Source organism: Pseudonaja textilis, chromosome 7, assembly GCF_049901715.1.
Source record: "Pseudonaja textilis isolate UNSWEBS1 chromosome 7, rPseTex1.2, whole genome shotgun sequence".
Lineage (NCBI taxonomy): Eukaryota > Metazoa > Chordata > Lepidosauria > Squamata > Elapidae > Pseudonaja > Pseudonaja textilis.
This window is the reverse complement of record NC_141996.1, coordinates 10456845-10482574: the sequence shown is the minus strand read 5'-3', so window position 1 is coordinate 10482574 and position 25730 is coordinate 10456845. Positions and strand designations below refer to the sequence as shown.

Genomic DNA, 25730 nt, shown 5'->3' with positions numbered 1-25730 from the left:
ACCGATCAGAGCGGTCCTATTTAGAGACTTTGCAGCTTTGCGTTCGCTCGCAGTAGTCTCGTGGGATATGCGTACCCCTCACTCTGCTTGGCCAAGTGCCCGATTTGACATTTCTATTTTCTGCTCCCCCTGTAAAGCTGGAGAATTTTGGATGTCTTCCAAAGCTTGACACAGAAAGAGAAAGAACCCTAATGTGACAAGACAAGGATAGGGTGGGTTGTTGTTTTTTTGCATACGTAAGTTAGACCCTCGCAGCAGCGAACTCACGATAATGAAGTTGCCTCTAGCCCCCAAAAAGGAAAAAAAATAAGAAGACATAAAGCATCCGAAAGTATTTGTTTTTCTGCCTTGGGTTTCACCCTAAATCTTTTAAAACAAACTTTTCCAATCTGCTTTCACAGCCAATTATCTGATGTGTCTCCCAAAACTACCAGAGGAAATAGCAGGTCGTTTTCAACTTAGAATAGAATAGAATAACAGAGTTGGAAGGGACCTTGGAGGTCTTCTAGTCCAACCCCCTGCTTAGGCAGGAAACCCTACACCATTTCAGACAAATGGTTATCCAACATCTTGTTAAAAACTTCATTTAGTGACCGTTCAAAGTTACAGCGGCCCTGGAAAAAGCAACTTATGGCCGCTTTTTCACACTTATGACCCATGCAGCTTCCCCATGGCCATGTGATCAGAATGCAGATGCTTGCCGACTGACTCGTAGTTATGACGGTTGCAGTGTCTCGGCGTCATGGGATCCCCTTTTGCAACCTTCTGACACGTAAAATCAACGGGGCAACCTAGGTATGCACTTAAGCGCAACGTTACCAACTTAACTGCAATGATTCACTTAACCATTGTAGCAAGAAAGATTGTAAAATGGGGCAAAACTCACTGGAAAAAATGTCTACAACTGAGCAACATAAATTTTGGGCTCAATTGCGGTCGCAATTTTGTTTAAAATCAAACACGGCATTGATGTACAACGGAGACTCCAGGTTTTTTTTTTAAAAAGAGTGTTTTCTCAATTCAGTGAACCTGGAATGGCACACCAGGAGACCCTGGGGATGATGCAACGGTCGTAAACAGGTGCTAGGGGTTCGCAGGGGTTAGGGAGAGGCCCTAGCTAAGATTCTGTGCAGTTCAGAGAATCCCCAAATCCCACTCCTGGCTGGCCACACCCACCCCTCCCCGGAGTCCCCATGCAGCCTATTTTGGATACAGGTAAGTGCAGGGCACACACAGAGGCTCGGAGAAGGTGAAAAACGGGCCTCCCAGAGGCTCTGGAAGGCTGGAAACGGGCCTGTTTCCAGCCTCCAGAGAGCCTCCGGAGCCCGGGGAGGGGAGAAACAGGCCTCCCAGAGGCTGGAGGAAAACATCCAGAGCCCAGGGAGGGCAAAAATGCCCCCTCCCGTGGTACAGGAGGCCGACTAGGCCACGCCCATCATGGCCACGCCCACACAGCAATCGGATAGAGAACCCTTTACTAAAAATTTTGAAGGCCACACCACTGGTCGTAAGTATGGGAAAAGGGTCACAAGTCACACCTTTTAGTGCCATTGTTACTTTCAACAGCTACTAAATTAACTGTCGTAAGTCAAGGACTACCTGCGCAACAAGGACCCACTCCACTTGAGAGAGTAAGTGGTGGGGCAGGAAACTCAGTGAGACGTGGAGAAAGGCTGCTCTCAAGGAACAGGCCGGCACAGAGGATACTACTACAATTACCCACTTCACCATACCTCACATAATTCAGCAATCTGGACCCCTTGAGATAATACAAGCTGCCGAGTCCAAAGACAACATGCTTAATGAAATCCCCAAGTTGCTTTCAGGTATTAATGCAGCCATACTTCACAACAGAACTGTTGGCAGAGAGCAAACGTCTTCCAAAGCATAATTTCTCCAAGTTTTCTGACTTGGTAGACCAGTGAGTGGGGGGCGAGTAGAGGTAGGGAATGGTTCCTTGCGAGCAGCAGGCAAGAGTGACCCATCGCTCGCACAAATGGTGAGTGTACTGCACACGCTCGCCCGCTGCTTGTGCGAGTGGAGATGCCCGCACACGGACATGCTTCCCCACCACTTCCGGGGCCCCGGTTCCGAACGGCTCGAGGCCCAGTTAGTGGGGCCACGCCCGGGCATTGGGGACCCATTCTAAAGCAACCTTTCTCACGCGGAGAAGCATACCTACAAAATGTAGGTCCAATGCCCCTAACAATGCTGCAAAGTAGAACGATGTCCTCTTTTCTGTGTGTTGGTATCCCAAATGCAAGGATTCTGAACATCCGTATCCAAGTTTTCATGCATATCCCTATTGATTTTAACCCAAGGTATTGGATGGGCTGCTTATAAGAGTCCTAGGGGCGTCAAACTCAATTTCACTGAGGATTGCATCAGGGTTGTGTTTGACCTTGGGGGGGCAGGGTTGTGTGCCCGGGCTGGCCAGCTCAAACATCATTTTTGTTAGGGGTGCCTGTGGTGACCTCAGTGCTCTGCCAGTGAAAACGGGCTCCCGAACTCCATTTCCAGCTGCGATGGCCTCCTACAACCTTCTGCCAATGAAAATGGAGTTCCGTTTTCACTGGCAGAAGCACCATGGGCTGGTCCTTTTCTGTTTCCAGGGCAGCCCCGCGGGTCAGATCTAAGCATCCCGTGGGCCAGATCTGGCCCAGGGGCCTTGAATTTGACACCCATGTCCTAGAATAAGAGATGAGTCTGAGGTGGAAAACAGCAATCAAGCAATGAAAGGAAAAACAATTGAAGTTAAAATCTCCTAGCCAGGAGCCATTTAAGCTCGCGACAAGATCATACTGGTAACTCCTTGTTTAGCCTCCTTGCTTATCAAAAAGTGTCACATGACCTTGGGACTCTGCAATGGTCATAAGCAGTGGTGGGATTCAAATTATTTTGCCACCGGTTCTGTGGACGTGGTTTGGTGGGCGCGCTTTGCAGAGGGTTTGCTACTGACCTTCTCCTGCAATCCTGCACTCTCCCTGTGTCTTCAACAGCTGACGTGCGTCAATCTGCTGTGCGGCGCGAAGCAGCCAAACTTCAAAACCAGGAAATAAAGGTCAGAATAGAGCCGAGGCAAGCAGGCAAACCCAGCAGCTGATCCTTGGAGCTACCAGTTCGGCTGAACCAGGCCGACCTGGTACAATACCACAACTGTTCATAAATATGAGTCAGAATGTTGATCCTGTGATCGTGGGGACACTACACAAGTAAGCGTGACAAACCATCATAAGTTTTTTCAGCACCATTGTAAATTTGAAAGTCACTAAATGAACTGTTGTAAGTCAAGGACTACCCGATTACTTCTTTCAATTTATAATCAACCTCTCCTCTAAGTATACATTGTTCCCTCTCCACCAATTTACGCACACCAATCTTGAATGGATTATGTTGAAGGACCAAGTACGACTCATTTAAATAAATACTGAGAATTTATTTTTGCAATACAATAAACCATCATTATCTAATTCATTATCCAAAGTACATTTCCCATTACGGGTTATTTCTATCAGAAACTGCAGCCAAAACCAGCATTATTTTAAGCAAGATCAGATCAAACCAACCCTAGAATTTGTTGAAATCCATCCTGCTGAAAAACAGAAATTTGGGGGAAGTTTTAAGGCTATTTTTAGCACGGGTGAAAGAAAAACATGAAATTGAGATAAATTTTGGTAGGGTTGACTTGGGCTGCTTTGCAAAAATAGCAGACGGTAAAAAAAAAAAAAATACAGACTGAGATATTTTTTTCCCCCTTTTCGAAGCTTAAAACACATTTATACACACCGAGCTTCACTGTTTCTCAAAAAGCCGTGCAGAAACTATTACATCATGATATTCTCTCACAGGTATTCTTAGGAGCACAGCTGGCTCAGCAGCGAAAACGGCAAGAGACTTGCCTTTCAAGCATTTAAGCTAACTGGTTTTCCTGGTTCTCTTAGCAGATTACAATTTATCAAGCCCTTCATCCAATCCATCCTGTCTCTTTACGGCAAATCCACCAGGGACTCCAAGAAAAAAACCCTTTAGTTTAAAACCGTTTGGTAGCTTTCAGTTATCATCCATCATAATTTTCTTTTAACCACCTGGCAGGTATAGGGGTGTGGCTGTGGGTGGGTGTGCGCGCGCAGACACACCACACCTTGGGTCAGGGATGTCAAACTCAATTTCATTGAGGGCAACATCAGGGTTGTGTTTGACCTCCGGGGGGGGCAGGGTGGGTGTGGCCAGCTTGACGTCACTCATGTCGGGGGCACCTGTGGTGGCTCAAGCGCTCTACCAGCAAAAACGGGTTCCCAAGCTCCATTTTAGGTTGCGATGGCTACCTGCAACCCTCTGCCAGCGAAAATGGAGCATGGAGGGGCCCCACATGTGGCCCTCTCAAGCTCTGTTTTTGCTGGCAGAAGTACCGCAAGCCAGTCCTTCGCTGTTTCCAGGGTGCCCCCCCCCCCGGGCCTTGAGTTTGACACCCCTGCCTTGGGGATACCATGTATCAACTTACAATCATTTGTTTTATGACTGTTCAAAGTTACAATACTGAAAATGTGGTTTATGATTGTTTTTGATACTTACAACTCAGAAACCATCAGCGTGGACAAATTTTGGATGCTTGGCAACTGGTACGTATTTATGATGGTTACAGGGTCCCACGGTCATATGGTCATCTTTTGTGACCTTCTGGGTGGGGAAGGTAGCTTCACGTAATAACCGTGTTACTAACTTAACAACTGCAGCAAAGAGGAAGGTCATAAAATGGGGTGACACTCCCTTAACAACTGTCTCACTTAGCAACAGAAATTTTGGGCTCAATTGTGGTCATAGAGATAGTCCTTGACTCACAACCACAAATAGGCCCAGAAAATTTATTAAGAGACAGTCATTAAGCGAAGCATCAAGTGACCAAACCTGATTTTACCCCATTTTAACAGAGACATTCAGCGAATTCCCACAGTTGTTAAATAAGATATAATTCTCCCAGTTTCACCACTGACTTACTTTGTCGAAAGCTGGCTGGGAAGTTCGCAAATACCAATTGTGTGACTGTGGTGCTGCATGACAAATAAGCTGGGTGCCAAGCGCCCAGATTGCAATCATATGACTGTGGCGACACTACAACAGCTGTACGTGCAAGGATGGTGTATAAGTCACATTTTCCAGCGCTGTCATATTGATTTGGTCATAAATCAAGGAGTACTTGTATTAGTTGTTCTGTAATTCCTGTAAATCTTGCAACCAGGTTAATAATACAGCGGAGCCTCGAGTCACAACCGTAATCCTTTCCCGGACTCCGGTCGTGATCTGGTTTGGTCGTGTCCGGTAGCACAACCAACTGCGCATGCATGTAGTAAAAAAATGGCAGTGAAGGGGAAATCGGCGCAGAAAGGGAATTGTTCTGCACCGATTTTGTTCGCCACCTGATTCAAAAAATCGAGTGGATTTCTTGTTTGCCACCCGATTTGGTCCTGAACAGGAGCATTCCACTGTATTTGGCACTTAGCTCTCTAGCCTATAGACACCACCTTTTCCTCCGTTTATCTATTCCTATCGCTTTTGTGTAGATATTAATCTGGAACTCTTGAGAATGCCACCAGGAAGCTGATGACTTCTGGCTTAACTATTTTCAGTGATCAAATTCCAAGAAAGCAATTCTCTTCACTGGTCCCTAAAGTCAACAATGGGTTGGATAAGACTGAACAACCTGAAATTAAATTCCAACCCAAAGTCCCCTTGATTTAAAAATAAAAATAAAAAGACTGGAGGATTGGGGTTTAGCCTGTTTCGATGGAGTTGTACTCCATCTGAATAACCAAACCCACAATTCAAAAGCAACTCCTGTTGTCTCTTTCGTTTCCTAGGTAGCACACAACCAAGAATGTATTTGGACAGTGACATAATCAAAAGAACCAGTATGGTCTAGTGGTCAAGGCACCAGGCTACACGCCAGGAGACTTTTGAGTTCTAGCCCTTCCTTAGGCATGAAAGTCAACTGCTGACTTTGGGCCAATCACCAGGAGACCGTGAGTTCTAATTGTCTATGGAGATTCTTAGTTATCCATGTTATGGTTGTCCCAAAGGTGCTTTTTCAAGAGACAACTGGACTTTCTGGTTTACTTCTAGTTTCGCCCTTGAGCTAAACACCAAGAGACGGTGAATTCTAATTGGAGGGAGCCGGCAGTCAGCAAAAGTAGCCTGCAGTACTATACTCTTAACCACTGCGCTACCAAGGCTCATCTCTCTCAGTCCATCACACCTCACAGGGTTGTTATTGTGGGGAAAATAAAAGGAGAAAGTATTGTGTGTGTTCGCCACCTTGAGTTATTTATAAACGGCAGCATAGACATAAATACATAAATCTGTGCCACCAATGTGCTCAGGGTTTTCCTGAGGAATCTGGAAGCTTCTACCCAACGCAACCTCCAGGATGCTATCCAATGCATGATGCCAAGAACATGTTATGCCTGCACAGAAAGATATGCACTAATTATCAACGGCTTCAGCACACGATCAATAGCTTCAATTTGACCATTAAAAACTTACATAATTTAAGGCCATATGATCTCAGGGACTGTCTATTTCAATATGCTCAACCTTTTCCTTTTAGGAAAGGAATCTAGATTTCCTTCTTTAGCCTAACATTTTCCAGTGGCCAGCATGACTATATGCCAAGGCACCCAGAATGCTGTGTTATCTTCCCACCGAAGTGGTACCTATGCATCTACTCGCATTTGCATGCTTTCAAACCTCAACTATTTTTAACTATTTCTGTTTCCATCAGCAGAATGTAGCGATGGGCCACTCTTTTGAATGAAATGCAAAATATAATGGATACTAATTGGATCAATAAAGGCAGAGGCTTAGCCGGGTTTATTTAAACCTTAAATCCTGTAGATCAGTGGTGGGATTCAATTTTTTTTACTACCGGTTCAGTGGGCGTGGCTTGGTGGGCAAGGCAGTGGAAGGTTACTGCGAAATCCCATTCCTTCCCCACCCCATTAACCTGCTTTCCAGCTCCATTCTCCTGGGGGGCAACAAAAGAAGACCCAGCCAATCAGCTGGGACTCAGGAGGCAGAGAAGATATGAGGGCGGGGCCAGTCAGAGGCGGTATTTGCCACTTCTCTGAACTATTCAAACATTCCGCTACCGGTTCTCCAGAACTGGTCAGAACCTACTGAATACCACCTCTGCTGTTGATCAGTTTGTGCATGATTCCACCATGTTCGAACTGGCATTTACCCATCTCCTCCTTTACCCAGAAAAAGTTAACAGGTACAAAAAAAAATGCCTTGAATTTCAGCTGAGGCCACATATCAGACATGGCTACCATTTATTTTACAGCATTAACCTCAATCAATCAGCTCTAATGCAGATATTTTACTAGATTGAGAACCCTGCAGGTATGTGTCCTCTTACCTTAAGGCATTAGTGTGCTCCACAGGGTCCTTTTGAGAGCTGCTAGGAAAATGTCTTGGCGCAGGTTTGACATGAAAATTAGATGACAACTGACTTTCTAGTCAGTGTTCAAATGCTTTGGAATTAGCAGATTTCAAAAAAGGAATGTGTTTTTTTTTGTTTTCCATGGTGCCACTCATTTGTCGAAATGGCAGACAAAGCACAGCCCTTCACTTAAAAAGAACAATGTCCTATCTCTCATACAAATCTCCTTGTTGTCCCAAGGCCATACGAGCAGAAAGCCTGGCTGTGTTTAAGAAGGAACCACACACGCTTCCTTAGCGTTTTAATTTGGAACAGGGTAACAAGGAACAACTTTTGCTTATCCATGTTTGCAAACTACTGGAGAAGTTCTGGAACCTCAACCAGGCGGGTATCCATTTTGAATATGGGCCGCGGTGGCGCAGTGGTTAGAGTGCAGCACTGCAGGCTACTTCTGCTGACTGCCGGGCTGCCTGCGATTTGGCAGTTCGAATCCCACCAGGCTCAAGGTTGACTCAGCCTCCCGTCCTTCTAAGGTCGGTAAAATGATGGCCCAGATTGTTGGGGGAAATATGCAACTTTGTAAACCACTTAGAGAGGGCTGTAAAGCATTGTGAAGCGGTATATAAGGCTAAGTGCTATTGCAAAGGAAGGAAGGGAGATGAACGGGTAGGGAAGGGAAGGAAGGAAGAAAGGAAAGTGGAAGGGAAGGGAGGAAGAAACATGAATGGGTAGGGAAGGGAAGGGAGGGAGTTGTGGTGTGGCAATGGTTAGAATGCAGTATTGCAGGCAAATTCTTCCAACTGTCAGCTGTTCGATCCTGGCTGGCTCTAGGTTGACTCAGCCCTTCCATCCTTCCAAGGTCGGTAAAATGAGGACCCAGATTATTGGGGGCAAGAGGCTGACTCTAAACCGCTTAGAGAGGGCTGTAAAGCACTGTAAAGCAGTATATAAGTTTAAGTGCTATTTCTATTGAAAGAGTGGGCTATTTTTAAGCCATATCAACAAGACTCTGTTAAAGATTTGGCCCTGAGAGAGGCATAGATAACCTGGTGAAATTCAGTGGAAGACAAATGAGTCTGTTAATCTCTCTGGCTGTCTTTGATCCCATCAATCACGTTATCTTCCCTGATCGATGTTTCTGACATTCTGTAGAAGAAAAATGCATGGTAATACAATGATTGTGTTTCCACCACATACAGGACTGGAATCTTAAAAGTGATTTTACACATCATCAACTCTACACAGTTTATATTTGGTTCTCCATACTTGTACAAAGCTTCACAGATCAAGTTAGCAACTGTTTGAAGTTACAATGGCACTGAAGAAAACTGTAATTTAGGACCAGTTCTCACACAATCTCTCCATGGTCATGTGATCAAAATTCAGCTGCCAGCATGTATTTGTGATAGTTGCAGTGTCCCAGGGTCATGTGATCATCACTTGCAAACCTTCCCAACCAATTCTGACCAGCAAAGTCAATGGGAGGGGCTGGATTCACTTAACAACCATGTGATTCATTTAACAACTGCAGTGACTTAACAACCGTGAAACAAAGATCATAAAATTGGGCACAATTCACTTAATAACTACCATGCTTAACAAAGGAAATTGGCCCAACTAAGTTGAGGACTACCTATAGAGCATTACGCAAATGAAGTTCTACAAGAGTTTGAATATGATCTGGAGGAGATGATAGTCTTAATTTAAAAAAAAGCAATGTAAGTAAACGATTTTTATTTTCAGGTGATAATTTACTCTAGGGGACGTTCTTTCCTCTTCAAAAGAAATAGCTTGTGAAAATTTGTATATCCTTAACAATCACAGGCTGTGTTACACGAACCTTCTACTCTTTAGAATAGGATTATTATTATGACAGTGTACACAGCAAACGAGATAACTATGCTATGTTTCATATCACAAATCGCTAGTTGAACACTTCCCAAGCGTTTATTACTGCGTGATGCATCATCAGGATTATGCGAGCAGTTCCCAGTAAGGCGGCCTTCTACAGCTGACCAACTGTGATTTTGTCAGCACCAATTGTTTTTAAGTGCTTGCCTGGGTCTTTAGGCACAGCAACCAGTGTGCCGAGTACCACTGGAACCACCTGCACTGGTTTATGCCAGAATCTCTGCAGATCGATTTTAAAGTCCTGATATCTGGTGATGTTTTTCAAGTTGTTTCTCATCGATTCTGCTGTCACCAGGTATGGCAATGTCGATGATCCACACTCTTTTCTTCTTCACGATCGTGATATCTGGGGTATTGTGTTCCAAAACTTTGTCAGTCTGTATTTGGAAGTCCCACAGTAGTTTTGCATGCTCATTTTCGGCCACTTTTTCAGGCTTATGACCTTTTTCAGAATGATTAATATTATTATAAACTTTTATTCATTAAACATGAAACTTAGTCAACTGACCATTTAAACATGTATCAGAAATATCATTAGCTGGCTGCGATGGTTAATACGGGTTACTGCCAGCATCCTAGGTATCAACCAAGTATCTTCTTAAAATATACGATGTTCTAAGTAGCACTTTTTTTTTTTTTTGCAGTTCCGCTGGTGTTATTGCAGGAAACTGCAATTTCTCGATGTATTTTGTAAAATTCTTGGGCATGGTGCCAAGTGCCCCGATGACAATGGGTATCACTGTCACATGTTTCACCCATAATCGTGGGTGTTTTGATGGCCAGGTTGCGATATTTTGTGATTTTTTTTCCAGGCCTTTTTCTTCGACTCTGGCATCTCCTGCTCACCTTCTCATTTTTGATGACTTTTTCCACTTTTACGTTACCATGACTTTTCGGATACAGGCAAGTCTTTTTTTTTTTTTTTAACATAATGACCAGTGGATTAATTTGGCAGCACGATCATGTCTGGCTGTCAACTCATAAAATATTTCTATGGTCTTTTTAGAGCTATCAACAGAAAGGGAGGGGGAAAAGGGGGTTTGAAAGAGCAATGTGGCAGCTTGGAAAGCGAAAGTGCATTCCATAAATAGTTTTCAAAGATAGTAACTAGGTGACTGAAGTTTCTAGTGTGCAAAATTCTAACTGGAGAGCATGACTGATGACTCTTGGCTATGGATGTGTCCCACTGAATATGAATTAAGATGCACACAGGGGGGTGGGGGAAAACCAGGGTCAAGGGTGACAATAAATTATGTGTCTCAGAGTTATCTACACCCAGGCAGTGCCGGACATGTTAACTCCCAATAAATCCTTTTGAAGTTTTGGAAGTTTGGCTCGAGACTCATGATTTAACTGGGGGTAATTACTGGAATCCTGATTCTAGTTTTGAAATCAGTTTGCACAAACCAGTTGCCAAGCACCCGCCTGGAAATCACATGACCATGCGGATGCTGCAACAGTCACAAGTGTGAGAAATGGGTCATAAGTCCCTTTTTTTCAGTGACGCTGTAACTTTGCACAGTCGCTAAATGACACATTGTTAAGTTGAGGACTACCTGTACATGCTGGTACCCAATGGCCTGCATGACCATGGGAAGCCTGTGACAGTTCTAAGTGTGAGGACTGGCTGCCAGTGCCGTTGCAACTTTGGACCGTCACGAAATGAAGCTGTTGTAAGTCGAGGACTACCTGTCCCCGCGGATCTCATTTAGCCATAAATCCACACACAACCGTTGAATTCTCCTCATGCAAAATAGCCAAGCTCAGCAACGGATGCATCTGTTTCTTTTCTGGACTTGAAGACAAGGCTGGCTTTTATTTTTATTTTTACAGAAACCTTGCAATCAGCTATTTTTTTGAATGCTTAGGTATGTCTCCCCTGCTAAATTTGGTCAAACCGTCTTTACAACCGTTGGAAGGCTTTGCCAGAAGCCATGTGAATCATCATTCATAAAGTCAGAGGCGGGCAAAAGGAGAGAGAATAGGGAAGCCCTAAAGGAAGTCGGATGCTTTGCAACGGGCAGCAAGAAGCAGCAGCCGAAATTGAAGCTGGCTTTAAATGTTTTGACAGCATACACCCCTCCCTACACACACACACACACACACACACACACACACACACACACACAGACACACACACAGAGACAAAAAGACAGTTTTGGCAAATGAGCCAGCAAGTGGAGAGAGAAGAAAGGATGGGGACTTCCTTCCAGTGTCCCCCCCCCCCATCTTTATTTTTTAAAGCAGTGAGTTTGCTTTAGTTGGGGGTAGCTTTCTGGTGCTTTCCTGCCCCCCCCCTTGCATTTGCATTCATTTTAATTGGATTGGGAACCAAGGATACCAACCGCTGGGGATGCCCTGGACCATAAAACAAAGACACAAAGAAACCTTTGGAGGGGGGGAGGCGAGGAGGCAGCGGAGAAAGAAACAGGATAGTGGGGAATAGCAAACCGTCCACAAAACAAGCACACTCCATACTTAAAATCTGCAACCCCTGGAAACATCTGATCACAGCTGCCATTATCCAGCCCAAAGTAACTGTTTTGCTTCAGACAACCTTTGTGGATGGAGTTTTATCCCCCAGCATGCATGCATGCATCCATCTATCTATCCTCTCTGTCTGGTCTGTCTCTGTCTGTCTGTGTGTGTCTCTCCCTCGCTCTCTCTAAGTTGCCTGAACCTCAGGACGGTAGACATCCAAAGAGAAAACCGGACTGTAGCTTTACAGGAGTCTGAGCCCCCTTTTTAAGCCAAAATTTACCCAGATCACTGCCATCTGGAAAGCTAGTTATTTTAGGGGAGGGGGGGGGCTGGATGGAGGGGAGGGGGAAGAGAGATGCTCTCTTTCTCTTTTCTGATAGGGAATTTTATCCAAGTTGGAAGGGGATGGAAGCGGAGGAGGGCTCTGGAGACGCTTTCTGCTAAAACCATTAACCGGAGGAAACGCTATACTGTACTGTGTGTATGGTATTTTACCTTGTGCCTACACCAAGCAGTGCTGAAAGAGCAGGAAAGCCGCAGAGTTTAGGCAGCTCCCTCCCTGGTTCTTCAGAGCTCTCCCGCAGAGGAATCCGGCTTACTTACCCCCTACTCTTGGAGGGATGATGTTGATGTATTCACACGTTACATGACATTACATGCCCAGCGTCATTTCGAGATTTGGCGGTCTACATGCAGTATTTAGGGGCACTCTAGGAGTGAGTTCACACAACACGCTCTTGACCCGATTACAGCAGGAACAGCCAGCCTGCTGAGCCTGAAGCTACTAAATCCAACCAAGGTGAGTGATGGAAGCCACCTAAGCCCAACCAAGGAGAATAATTGCAAACCACCTAAGCCCAACCAAAGAGAACAATCCCAAACAACAGTTAAGTCCAACCAAGGAAAACAACCCAAGCCACAGTACTCCCAAAGCCAGTTAAACCAAGATGAGCATCTCCGGGGCTTGTAAGTACTGAACATCACCCATCTCTAGTTCTTTCTGTGACTTGGGTAAGCCAACTAAGATGAAGCCCTCCCAGTGTCACGTTTGCTTAAAGAGTTCAAATATACCCAATGTGACCGATGCCAAGGGATGGGGGAAGAGAAAGCATTCTTAACTCTGCAGAAGCTGCCTCGACCCGCATCTAAACGAATAGAGAAGGTCGTGTCCCCCCCAACTCGGCGGAAGGATGGCAGCAACTCTGCACCTGCTCAGACACCCTGCTGTCTAGCTGGGGTTACGTCCTATGGGCTGGAAAGTCTTCCGTTTCAAATCAAGCCCGATCCCGGAGCCTTTTCCTTCCGACCTCGCCCTCCTCCCCAAATCTAATCATCCCACACACACACCGCCGACAGGACCCTGGAGGCACCGGATCCTAATTATCAACGGCGGGAAGGGAGCAAAAAAAAAGAAAGGGAAAAAAAATCAGAATTGTTAATCAAGGGAGCTCCGGTTCCAGTCGCCTCTCCAAGCTCTTTTTTTTTTTTCCTCCCTCCGCGCGACTTCCCGCAGGGGAATTTTCCGGTAAATGAACATTGCTTTCGCTCTCCGGAGGGAGCTGCAGCCGTCTGGCTCTTTCCACACCTCCGCATCCCCGGGAAACCTCTGCCCCCTCCCCACTCGCCCCATGCCACCCCAGTCTTCTTCCCTTCTCCCGCCTTCCCCTTGCCTCGCAAGGTAGGTAGCCAAGCCGCTGTTCGGCTCGTCCGCTTGCCAAGCTAGCTAGCCAGCCCGCCCGCCGGCCGCAGGGATGATTTGCCACCGTGGGAATCGGCTACCTCTCCAGCTCGACTCCCTCCCAACAATTCGGCCATGCATTTTCTTTCTTTCTTTCTTTCTTTTTTTTTTGCATGCCTTGAGAAACACAACTCCCTTCTCCCACCCACCCAAAAGAAGAAGAAGAAGATGACAGCGGGAGGCAGGAGTCACTTTCTCCCCTTGCAAGCTTCCCCCCCCCCCACCCACCCCAGCGCCCGGGGCTGGCGAAAAAAGCAAGAGCCATTCTTACGATCTCTCTCTCTCTTTCTCTCTCTTACCGGAATACAGTCAAGCCCTTTCCAGCACGCGCGATCCTCCTCCGCCGCCGCCGCTTTGCACCTTGCAAATGCAAAAAACCACGGAGGGCTCCGGGATTTTGTTTTGGTTTTTTTGTTTTTGCAAAGAGCAGCGCGAGCAAAGAAGAGCAGCCAGCCAGCAACCTGCTACCGGTAGTCCAAACTAACAGCGTTGCTTATTGAGTCGGAGGTGGGGGGGGGGGAGGTAGGAATTAGGGGGAGAGGGGACAGAGAGGGTGAGGAACAGGAGAGGAGACGCCTTGGAAACCATGCAAGAACTTTTCTGCTTCCGATTACCCCCCCATGCTTACAAGTTGCAAAGGAAACACGGAACTCAAAACAGCCCAGCTGCGCGGCTCGGCTCGGTTCGGGTCTTCCTCCCCACCACTTAAAAACGCGGAGTTCCGGCGCTTCCCACGCTTGCAAGCGGAGAGAACCGGCTGGCTTTTTTCCACCGACCAGTGGCAACTTTGCAAAAAAAGCATCATATAATGATGATGATGATGATGAGATGATGATGATGATAACAATAATAATAATATAGAAGAAAGGGAAAGAGGCAAAACTTTGCAACGAGGTTCGCTTCCTTCCCGCATTCGCTCCCGCGTCTCCACCGCCCGCCCCGCGCGCGCTCTTTCGGGGCCGGCCAAAAGAGAACCCCCGCGTCAAGAAATCGCGCACACACACACACAACACCCAACACATACACGTACCCTTCCTTTTCCAGCCGGTGGTGTGGATCAGCTCCGGAGCTGGGCAGCCGCTTCCCTGCATAAAGTATCCATGGACCGAAAGGTGCCAGGAGGAGGAGGAGGAAGAAGAAGAAGAAACCCGGGAGCCGCTGCGCCTCCTCCGGTGCCGCCGCCGCTGCTGCTGCCGTTGCAAAGCAGCGCCGCCGCGGCTCTTCCTATATATTTTTTTTGCCTTTCCCTTCCCGAGGCAACGCGGGACTGGAGCCGCGCGGAGCCGCGCCGGCGGTAGCAACTCAGCCTGACTCAGGGGGCCTCCGAGGGGAGGGGAAGGAGGAGAAGAAAGAGGGGAGGAAGGGGGGGGGGGCGCGATTCCCAACCGGAGAAGCCGAGCACAGCGCAGCCTACCGGGAGGCGGAGGCAGCCAAGCGGCGGCAGTAGCAGCCAGCAGCCCCCAAGCAAGCCGGGCTCGACGCCGAGGTTTCCGAGCGGGAGGAAAAAAAAAAAAAAAGAGCCGGAGGAAAACCCGCGTGGCTCTCGCTGCTGGCAGCCTCCTGATGCCCCGAACGGACGATTCCACCCCCCCTGCGCCCTTATCCGAAAGGTGGATTCCTTGGCTCCAGCCTGCCGCCGGAGGGATCCTCTCTCTTTTTTGTTGCCCCGGGCTTGCTTGCTCGCTCTCCTTTGGTTGGAAGAGCCGCCTTGAAAAAGGGGGAGTGGGGGGGGGGAGGAGAGTTTCTCACGTGCAAGCGGCCGCCTGTAGTTCCGCTGGCCGGGCTGGTGCGGCGCAGCGAGCCCGGGTTCAACGGGGAGAGAGAGAGAGAGAGGGATGGCGGTGGAGCGAGGCGCGCGGGGATGGCGGGCTGGGAGCCTCGTTCAGGGTGGAGAGGCGCGCGGTTGGTCTTCAATAGGTCGTTGCTGGTGTGTGTTTTTTTGTGTTGGGTGGGTGGGTGGGAGGCTGGTTGTGGGTTAAACCAATCGGGGCTGGTCATTGGCCCGGGAAAAAGTGGGTAAAGGGAGGGTGGGAGATAATCCCAATTTGAGGGGGGTAGGGAGTAGAGGCTTGGGGAAGAAGCGCGAGCCGGAGTTTTCTCCATCCCCCCCTGGTAAACTTTTTGCTTTGCTTTAACCAGTTCAGTCTTAACGAGCTTTTTCTTCTAAAAAAAAACACAAGAGTAATTTTCTCACTTTTGCTCTTCGAAACCGCAGGAAAATTGCTACTGTTCCCGCTGTCGTTTGTCCTAAGGTCTGATTAAATGCAAAACAGGGAGCTGCAATGGGACAAGTGCTTAATTGGTTATTATTCGATTTATATCCTGCCGTTATTGTTTGTATTTATTCATGAAAGTTTATTTGTATTTTTTTTCTTTTTGTTTATTACATTTCATTTCGTTATTTATTTATTACATTGTATTGATTTGTATTTTGGTTTATTAAATTTTATTGGTTTTTTTTCTTTTTTATTAATTAAATTGTATTTGTTTTTTATTTTTGTTTATTAATTTTTGGGGGTGTTTTTTGTTCATTTAAATCTTATTTGATTTTTGTTTATTAAATGTTATTGGTTTTTTTCTTTTTTTTTCATTTAAATCTTATTTTTTTATTTGGGTTATTAAATTCTATTGATTTTTTATTTTTGTTTATTAATTTGTATCTGTTTTTTTCTTTTTGTTCATTTAAATCTTATTTGTTTTTTATTTTTGTTCATTAAATTTTATTTTTTATTATTTTTTATTAATTGTATTTGTTTTTTATTTTTGTTTATTAAATTTTTTGTTTCTTATTTTTGTTCATTTAAATCTTATTTGTTTTTTATTTTTGTTTATTAAATTCTATGGATTTTTTTTATTTTTGTTTATCAATGAAATTTTACTTGTTTTTTGTTTTTATTTATTTATTAAACTTGCCTGCCACCTATCTCACAGGAAAGCAACATTGTTATGTACGTTTCAAGGCACCATACATAATCGCTTGCCTTTTCCACAACAACAACAGCCCTGCGAGGTGGGTTGGGCTAAGAGAGAGGAACGGGCCCAAAGTCACCCATGTGTTATTATCGCCTTTATTGTCAGAGTACAATATGTGTACAATGAGATTGGCTGAGCCTCCCTTCGTGCATACCCCGTCATCACAACTGACAGTAAGGACAGAAGTCCCTAACCCAGTCTCAACCTTATTACACTTATTACCCAGCCACTTTTCGTGCTAAGGGAGGATTAGAACACCCCATTTTCCAGTTTCTTAACTGCTACATCACTCTCATCAAGACCCCCCCACCATTCTTAATATACAGGTACAGGTTCAGTGACCTGAGTTGCCATAGTTCTGAACAAGAGGACTTATGACCATGTTTCCTTGCTGTGGCCATCACATCGCCATTGACACATGAACATGAAATCCATGTATTTTCCTTTAGCTGAAGCGCAGGGTGTAACATAAGGTCCACCTCTCGATGTAAGTTTTGTAAGCAATTTAATTTATATCTCATTGTACCTGACAGAGCAGAAAATCAAACCTGTGGTTTGGAGAGCTGGCCAGCAATCCAAATACCTCATTTTTCTACACCTTCATTGTCTTGAAACCTTATGATAACTTATCTGTGGTTTAATATCTTCCACTCCCATATTGGAGAATAGGGTAACACTGGAATCTCCAAGTTTGGTAATTTTTAAGACTTGTAGACTTCAACATCCAGAATACATGGCAGCCTGAGGAATTCTGGGAATTGAAGTCCCCACAAGTGCTAAACTTGCTACCTTTGCCACATTACCTATCCCCCAGTGGCTTCTGCCTGTCTGTTAAGAGGGAGAAGATATTCCTCTGGGCCTCTACCTCTAGGCAGCTCATCTGCAGGGTCTACAGCAGGGATGTCAAACTCAAGGCCTCAAGGTGGTCAGATGTGGCCTTTGGGGCTGCCCAAGAAACAGCGAAGGACAGGCCTGTGGGGCCTTGGCCTGGCTCAGGCCGACCAGACGCTAATCTGCAACCTGGTGGTGTCTATCTGGGCCGGGCCGCAGCCAGCCGTAGATTCCACTCCACCCGCCAGAGACCCCTGGATTCCCTCCATAACCTCACCTGGCCCCCCACAGGCGCCTCCCACACGAGGGACATTGAGCTGGCCATGCCCTGTCAGCCGCGACACCCCCCAGCCCTTGGAGAACAACCACAATGCTGATCCGGCCTTCAATGTAACCGAGTTTGATACCCCTGGTCTACGGGATTAGTCCTCCTACATTGCTGACTCCTAAAATAAATTTTCCTTAAGATCAAGTTTGTCCTAAACCTTTGGAATTTTAGAAAAGCAATTAAATCCTAAATTAGCCAGTAAGTCTACAGATTGGTAGCGTGAAAAAAAAGAATTCATCTCTTCCTCCTCTAAGCGTCTAAGGAGTCAGGAATGGTCTAATCTAATTTCAAACTCCTGGAGTTTGAAATTAGATTAGACCATTCCTGGCTTCTTAGAGGGTTATTTTAAAACATAATAATGCAGGTTTATTTTGATTTATGTGTTCCCTGCTCCAGATATTTATTTTTTATATGTTTGTATGGCTGCCCATCTACCAAGGGACTCCGGATGATGTAAACAACATCACAATCCATGACATTTTAAAAAAGCATAAACAAAATAGCAATTGAGGTCTCTTAAGATGTCTCTATAGTGACGTAACAGTTGTACCTGCACGCACATCAAAACTCCATTAACGGCCTGGCCCCAGTGATTGGAGGCATAGCCAGATATCTTTATGGCCTTGTGGAAGACTAACAGGATTTAAAAAGGTAAAGGTTCCCCTTGCACATACATGCTAGTCATTTCCAGCTCTAGGGGTAATCTCCGTTACAAAGCCGAAAGGCCAGCGCTGTCTGAAGACATCTCCATGGTCATGTGACCAGCATGACTAAATGCCTAAAGCGCATGGAACACTGTTACCTTCCCACCAAAGTAGTCCCTATTTTTCTACTTACATTTTTTACGTGCTTTCAAACTGCTAGGTTGACAGAAGCTGGGACAAGTAACAGGAGTTTGCTCCGTTAAGCAGTGCTAGGGATTCAAACTGTCAGCCTTTCTGATCGACAGGCTCGGTGTCTTAGTCACTGAGCCACCTGCGTTCATCTATTTCTCACGGGTGATTAGAGACTATTCCAGCAGCAAGACCCCCAAAACAAATTACGCCAATTTCCGAGGCTCTTTACCGACTGGGCCTGGACTATGTCCACCCTGCCAGATGAACAGAAGCTTTCGGAGATGGGAGGCTCTACAAGTAACCTCACCCAAGGCCATGTAGGACAAGTGGAATCCTGTAGTTGTACCCAGAAGCTTACTTGGGAGCCATTGCAGTTCAGAAAACATGGTATCATCATGGGACACCCAATACTCCATGGGCTGCTGCATTCTGGTCTTTAGAGACAAAAGCTTTTCTGCTCACCTTAATGCAGGAGTGTCAAACTCAAGGCCCGTGGGCCAGATCTGGTCCATAGGGTACTTAAATCTGGCCCATGGGGCCACCCTGGAAATAGCGAAGGACTGGCCTGCTGCGATGACCTGGAATGTAACACAAATGTAACAAAATCCAAAACGTAATTAAATGTCCTTTAATGCCTCCAACTTGGCCCCACAGTTCAATAATTCTCAGTTGGACAGAAAACATATTCAAAAATAGTCTTAAAAAGAAAGCAATACAGTCCAAACTTAATGAGCAGATAGAGGTGAAATAAAAAACTAAAACAAACTACAATGAAGGAATTTCCACAATGGACCAGGATAAGTAATTACCAACTTCAAGGAGATAACAAGGCACAGCCTGTTGGAAGGATGCCAACCAAGATAACTTCAGCCCAAAATAACACATGCTTTGCTTCTGGCGATGCTGTGCTTTAACTGTCTCTCTTATATACTATTCTCCCCAGCTGCAACCGATGAGGGGGATCATGGCCACTTCCTCTCTCGTAAGCCAAGTTGTTGCCTTTCTCCATTCCTCCCTTTGTGTCCCAGGATGAAGAGGGGATAGGCCTGGCTCTTCCTCTGACTGCCCAGCTGGCCTCAGCTCTTCCCCAGCCTCCTGCACAACCTCCGGAGCCACACCTCCACTCCCTGTCGGCTGTTCCTCCTCTCCCCCAGAGTCTGACTTTAACCAGGGCATGACACTTGTGGTGCCTCTGCCAGCGAAAACGGAGCTCTGGTTTTACTGGCAGAGAATTGCAGGAAGCTGTCGCACTGAAAATGGAGCTCGGAAGTCCGTTTTCGCTGGCAAGTGTTTGGGCCACAACAAGTGCCCCCGAACGGTGCCCGGCCTCCCCCCACCATGAGGTCAAACACAACCCTGATGCGGCCCTCAATGAAACTGAGTTTGACACTGCTGCCTTAATGTAAGCGACATGCCTGTTGTGGAATTCTGGGAGTTGAAGTCCACAAGTCTTAAAGTCACCAAACTTGGAGAGCCTTGTTCTGAACTACTAAGGTAAGACTTTTTAAAGGGATCTCTTCCTTCTCTATGAACCTTACCTGGATATTAGGGTGAGTAAAAAAAATTCTCTTGAATACAGGTAGTCCTCTACTTAAAATAATTCATTTAGTGATCACTAGAAGTTACAATGGCACTGGAAAAAAGTGACTTATGACAATTACAACCATTGCATCATCCCTGTGGTCACATGATCAAAATTCACCTGCTTAGCAACTCATTCGTATTTATGATATTTGCAGTGCCCAGGGATCATTGGGGTCACGTTTTGTGACCTGATAAGCAAAAGACAATGGGGAAGCCAGATTCACTTAACAACCGGGTTACTAACTTGTCAATTGAAGTGATTCGCTTAACAGCTGTGGCCAGAAAAGTCGTAAAATGGGGCAAAGCTCGTTTAGCAAATGTCTCACTTAGCAATGGAAAGGTTGGTTTCAATTGTGGCTGTACGTCGAGGATTACCATTGTATTTCCTTACTTTCCAAGGCCCATCTGGTGGCTATTGAAGAAGTGGATTTCTCCTGTTCTGCACCTGAGCAATAAAACTGATTTATTTGGCTTATCTTCAGATACAATCACAGCTAGTCTGCCTTATTCACCTCTTTGCTAAATTCTTGCAATGTGCTCTACATGGGTCTGTCTGACTTTGTAAAACATTCAAAAACCGGATCAGCCATGCTGGCTGAGGAAAGGTGGGAGTTGAAGTCCACAAATCTTTAAAAGTTTGGAGAGCCCTGGTTTAGAATGTTAAAGATCAACACAAATAACCTTAAACAGGTATTGGAAAACAATTTAAAAATGAATGAAGGAATGAATTCTTTATTGGCCCAAGTGTGATTAGACACACAAGGAATTTGTGTTGGTTCATTTATGCTCTCAGCATACATAAAAAGAAAAGATACATTTGTCAAGAATCATAACATACAACACTTAATGAGAGTCATAGGGTACAAATAAGCAATCAAATCATATTAGGAAACAGTCAATATAAATCGTAAGGATACAAGTGACAAAGTTACAGTCATACGGTCACAAGGGGAGGGGTGATAGGAGTGATGAGAAGATTAATAGTAATGCAGACTTAGCAAATAGATGGACAGTGTTGAGGGAATTATTTGTTTAGCAGAGTGATGGCGTTCGGGGGGAAAGCTATCCTTGTGTCTAGTTGTTCTGGTGTGCAGTGCTCTATAGCATCGTTTTGAGGGTAGGAGTTGAAACAGCTTATGTCCCGGCTGTGAGGGGTCTGTAAATATTTTCACAGCCCTCTTTTGACTCGTGCAGTATACAGGTCCTCCATGGAAGGCAGGTTGGTAGTAATTGTCAGTCATAAAGGTAGGCCCATATACAACAATGCAGTAGTCAAGTCAGGATGCTATGTTGCCATTGTCAAATCTGGTGTAATTAACAGAGAGCCAATTTGATCTAGTGGTTAAGGCAGCAGGCAAGAAAGTAGGAGGCTGTGAGTTCAAGTCCTGGCTTAAACCTGAAAGCCAGCTGGGTGACTTTAGGCCAGTCACTTTCTCTCTCAGCCCAACCCACCTCACAGGGTTGTTGTTATGGGAGAAAATAGGAGGAGGAACGTGTGTTAAATATGTTTGCTACTTGAGTTATTTGTAAATTTTTAAAGGTGAAATAAATAAATAAATGCTATGGAAATTATCCTGTGGTAAATTATCCTGTAGTAAGATGGGCAGATGAGTTATCCTGAGGCAAGATGTTTGTTTATAAATAAATGATTTGCTACTTGGGAACTCAATAGGAGTAAGATTTTTCAGAAATGTGACTCCTTTTTTGAATTTGTGTTGTTTTTTTAATTCAGCAGAGACATGTCTTCAGAGGCTTGCCCTACTTACCCATAGTTCCTCTCTAATACAGTCAGGACACCTGGAATAATCTTTAAATAAATAAAAAAATATAGCTCAAATGGGGAAATAAACCTTTGGAGACTATGACCTTTGCAGTAAATGATGAAAAATTTGGTGAATGTCGATACTCAACTATTAACGGTTTTTAGGAGGTCCATTGGAAAATATAACAGAAACAAAATATGTCCCAAGGCTTATTTTTTTATATTGAAGGCCAATGATGTGGAAAATGTCACTTACTGGTAAATACGGACTCCAGATATGGTATCTGAGCATTTATTGTTATTTTATAATTCACAGTGGAATATTCTGACATTTCCTTCCATGTGTCTTCAAAACCAGTAAAGCCCTGTGAAGCATCATAGAAACTAAATTATGAGAAATGTTTAAAACAGCACGGGTTACATTCAGCAGGTTATAGTTAAGAGGAAACGTGATAGTGGTCTTCCAAAACTACAGAGGCTGTTCACACAGAAGACAGAATTGGGTTACTTTAACACCAGTCCAGGGAACAGACGTATGGATGGAAATAGCGAGGTACAGGATATTAAAGCAACTTCCATCAAGAGAAAGAAATTGCAAGGAAAAGAGATTTTGGTCAAACTCTGGTTGGACACCCCTGATCTAAATGTTGAGAGCTATTTGACAAATCACCTCAAGATGATAGGTATCTGTCTTCCAATGAACACTTGGTTTGAGGGCTATACAAGCTACATCAGGTGAATTGGACTATATCCAAAGAAAGGACATGAACAACTTCCGTGACCAGGTTTTTTACGTATACATAAAATGACAGGGACCCGATTGTGCATGAACTAAAAATTGCCATTAACACGTGTGCAGAAATGGCAACCAACTGTTTGCATAAAATCCTGCAAGTTAGGATCGCTTGTAAGTAGGCAAAGGTGGCCCACCATCGGTCAGGAGTACTACTACAACTGCAAACATTATATAACAAGGATTAGATGACATGATTGAGAGCTCCCCAGAATCGGTTAGAAGATGGGTGGCTATATAAATGCTTTAAATAAATAAATATGAAGCCCAAAATCACTCTTTCAAAAAACAACTGGTCTTTATTTTTCCTTGAAGACGTTTCATTTCTCATCCAAGAAGCTTCTTCAGTTCTGGTCTGGAAAACTGAAGAAGCTCCTTGGATGAGAAGCAAAACATCTTCAAGGAAAAACAAAGTCCAGTTGCCTTTTGAAAAAGCACCTTTGGGACAACTATTACTGAGAATTGCCATAGACAAATAGAATTTAAGAACCTTCCCATCCTTTCAGTTTTATGAAGTACCAACATATGCCACATTTCCAAACACTTATTAAAAAGTAAGTACCTTTAGATTGGTAATGTGCGTGTGGATTTACTGTACTTCAGTCTTCCCTCTTCTAAGTAGGATAGTGTAGTGCAGGGATGTCAAACTCAAGGCCCACGGGCCGAATCTGGCCTGCAGGGTGCTTAGATTTGCCTCGCCAGGATGCCCTGGAAAGAGTGAAGGACCGGCCCTTGTGCCTCTACCAGCTACAACCGAGCTTGGAGAGGACATGTGCGGTGACCCTTTTCATCAGCAGAGGGCTGAAGGAGGCCGTCACAGCTGGGGGGGGTGGCATTTTTTGCTGGCAAAGTGCTAGTAAAAAAAACTACTCCAGCCCCTCCCAGGCCACCATAGGTGCTGCCGATATGAGTGATGTCAAGCTGGCCATGCCTACCTGGACACGGCCCCTGCCCCCCGCCAGGTCAAACACAACCTGATGTGGTCCTCAATGAAAATAAGTTTGATTCCTTTGGTGTAGTTGGCCAACATTTGGCCAATAAAGAATTCCATTCTATTCCATTCCATTCTTCTATTCTATTCTATTGGCATTTGACAAACGAAGAAACCCAGATTCAAATCTCTGATCACTAGTGGAAATCAGTGGAGACTCCAAGCTGTTGTTTTGCAGCACAGCCTACTTCCATAAGGTTGTGTGATGGACATAAAAACAGAGATTCTGTACATCACTTGGAACTTTCAGATAAAAGACAAGATTTAAATGCAATCAATTAAGTGGCTCAAGAAAGCTCACTCTTATAGAGATGTCTCCTGGGAGAGCAAGGGGACTAAATGACAACAAGTTGTGGCCTGCCAACGACCAGCGGAGCTGGCAGCAGACTCAGACAGTGAGGAGGTTGGGCAGAACATGGGCCAGTCCTGGAGTCTAGAGAAGGCTCTGACAAGTGTTCTGTGTCGGAGGCAGAGATGGGGCCAGGGCCAACTGACAGTTATCAGCTGCCTTTGGAGTCGGAGATCAGTGGGGCAGAAAAACAGCTGGAGCCTGTTCCCAATGTGTGCACGCACAGAGCTGCCAGAAGAAGGGAACAGTTAAGGAACAAGGGACGACTTGGCAGTAAAGGCACAGGTGGACGGTAAATGGCCCCTCCTGTAGGGAATAAATAGGAGTGAAAGGGGAGTGGTGTTTGTGGGAGACAATTAGTTTGTTTAATTAGTGTGAAGGTTTATTCATCTGAGTTCGTGACTCACAGAGACTGCTTGCCAAGTATTTCCTTCCTTGAAAGACTGTTTGCTGGGACTTTGCTGGATGTGAATGCTAGGAATTCACATTAGCCAAATAAAAAGGGGTTTTGTCAGGACAAGGAGTCTGTTTTGTGATTTTGTGAAGCCTACATGAGTTGCATTATCACCATACAAACAGCTCTCCTTTTGCAGTTGTTTCACAGCAGTGCATGAAAGTACCGGAGCTTGTGTGGTGACATTGCAACCAATGATACTTTGGTGTCATTGAAGCTAAGATCAGGCACCTCTGGAAAAATGTGTATAAAAGGGATCCTGTCTTTGGATTGCTGCCATAATCTCCATACTGTTATCCTATTGGCATCAAAAAGAAATCTTTTTCTGTGTTTCCATGTTTTTTTCATCTTGGATTCTTAACATTAATCTTCAGCTGCTTTAAGATGGACAGATCTGGATAAATGGGACAAGCTTTAATGTATTTCGCCCCATTTTTTTTTCTATTTTTACGTGACGTTTAGCTTTTTATATTTACATTGTTCTTATTGTTTGCTTCAAGATAGACTGTGTCTCCAGGCTGTTTATAATCCATTTCAATCTGTCAAAAAGAAATACATGTAATTTCTCTGTTTAAGAGACAATATAGAGAAGACTGGGCAAGAGGGAGCGTTTTTGGCCTGTTACAGCTGGACTGTTTCTCTTGAAAGGAATATTTTCTTTGGAAAAAGGATGACAAAATGGCACATGCTATCTCAGCATCCCGCGTTTTTCATAAGAGTGATATATTGCAAAGAAACATTGATTTGACTGTTACGACATGATGTTGGGTTCCGTTCAATGTTTCATACCTCTGGCAAAATAGATTCTTCTCGCCTCTAAATCCGTTCCAGAGAATGAAGAGGCTGTCTAACAGGGGTCGGCTTCAAAAATTTCAGCAACCAGTTCTCTGCTTGGTTCCTGGGTGGGTGTAGCCATGGTGGGCGTGGCCTAGTCGGCCTCCTGCCGACTAGGCCACGGTTGGGGGGCGTTTTTGTCCTCCCTGGGCTCTGGAGGCTTTCCTTCAGAAACCTTTCCTGAGCCTCTGCACTCACCTGGCATCCAAAATGAGCCGTGTGGAGACTCCTGGGAGGGGCAGAGTGGGGTGGACAGGGCCAGCCAGGGATGGGGTTTATCGGTTCACCGAACCGGTAATTAAAAATGATAAAATTAGATACCGGTTTGCATGTGGCCCTCCTGAGCTCCATTTTCACTGGCAGAGGATTGCAGGAGGCCATCCCACCCAAAAACGGAGATTGGGAGCCCATTTTCACTGGCAGAGCACTC

General features: G+C 45.1%; 1 protein-coding gene across 8 annotated transcripts in view; it reads right to left on the bottom strand.

Moving 5' to 3' along the window:
* The window catches only part of FAT3 (FAT atypical cadherin 3), a 541042-nt gene extending 526144 nt beyond the window's left edge, over positions 1–14898 (bottom strand). For all 8 annotated transcript variants that reach the window (XR_015744255.1, XM_087937026.1, XM_087937027.1 and 5 more), the window contains exon 1: positions 14596–14898. The gene's annotated coding sequence lies outside the window, so the exon portion shown is untranslated. The remainder of the gene's footprint in view (positions 1–14595) is intronic.
* Positions 14899–25730: the final 10832 nt, after the last annotated feature.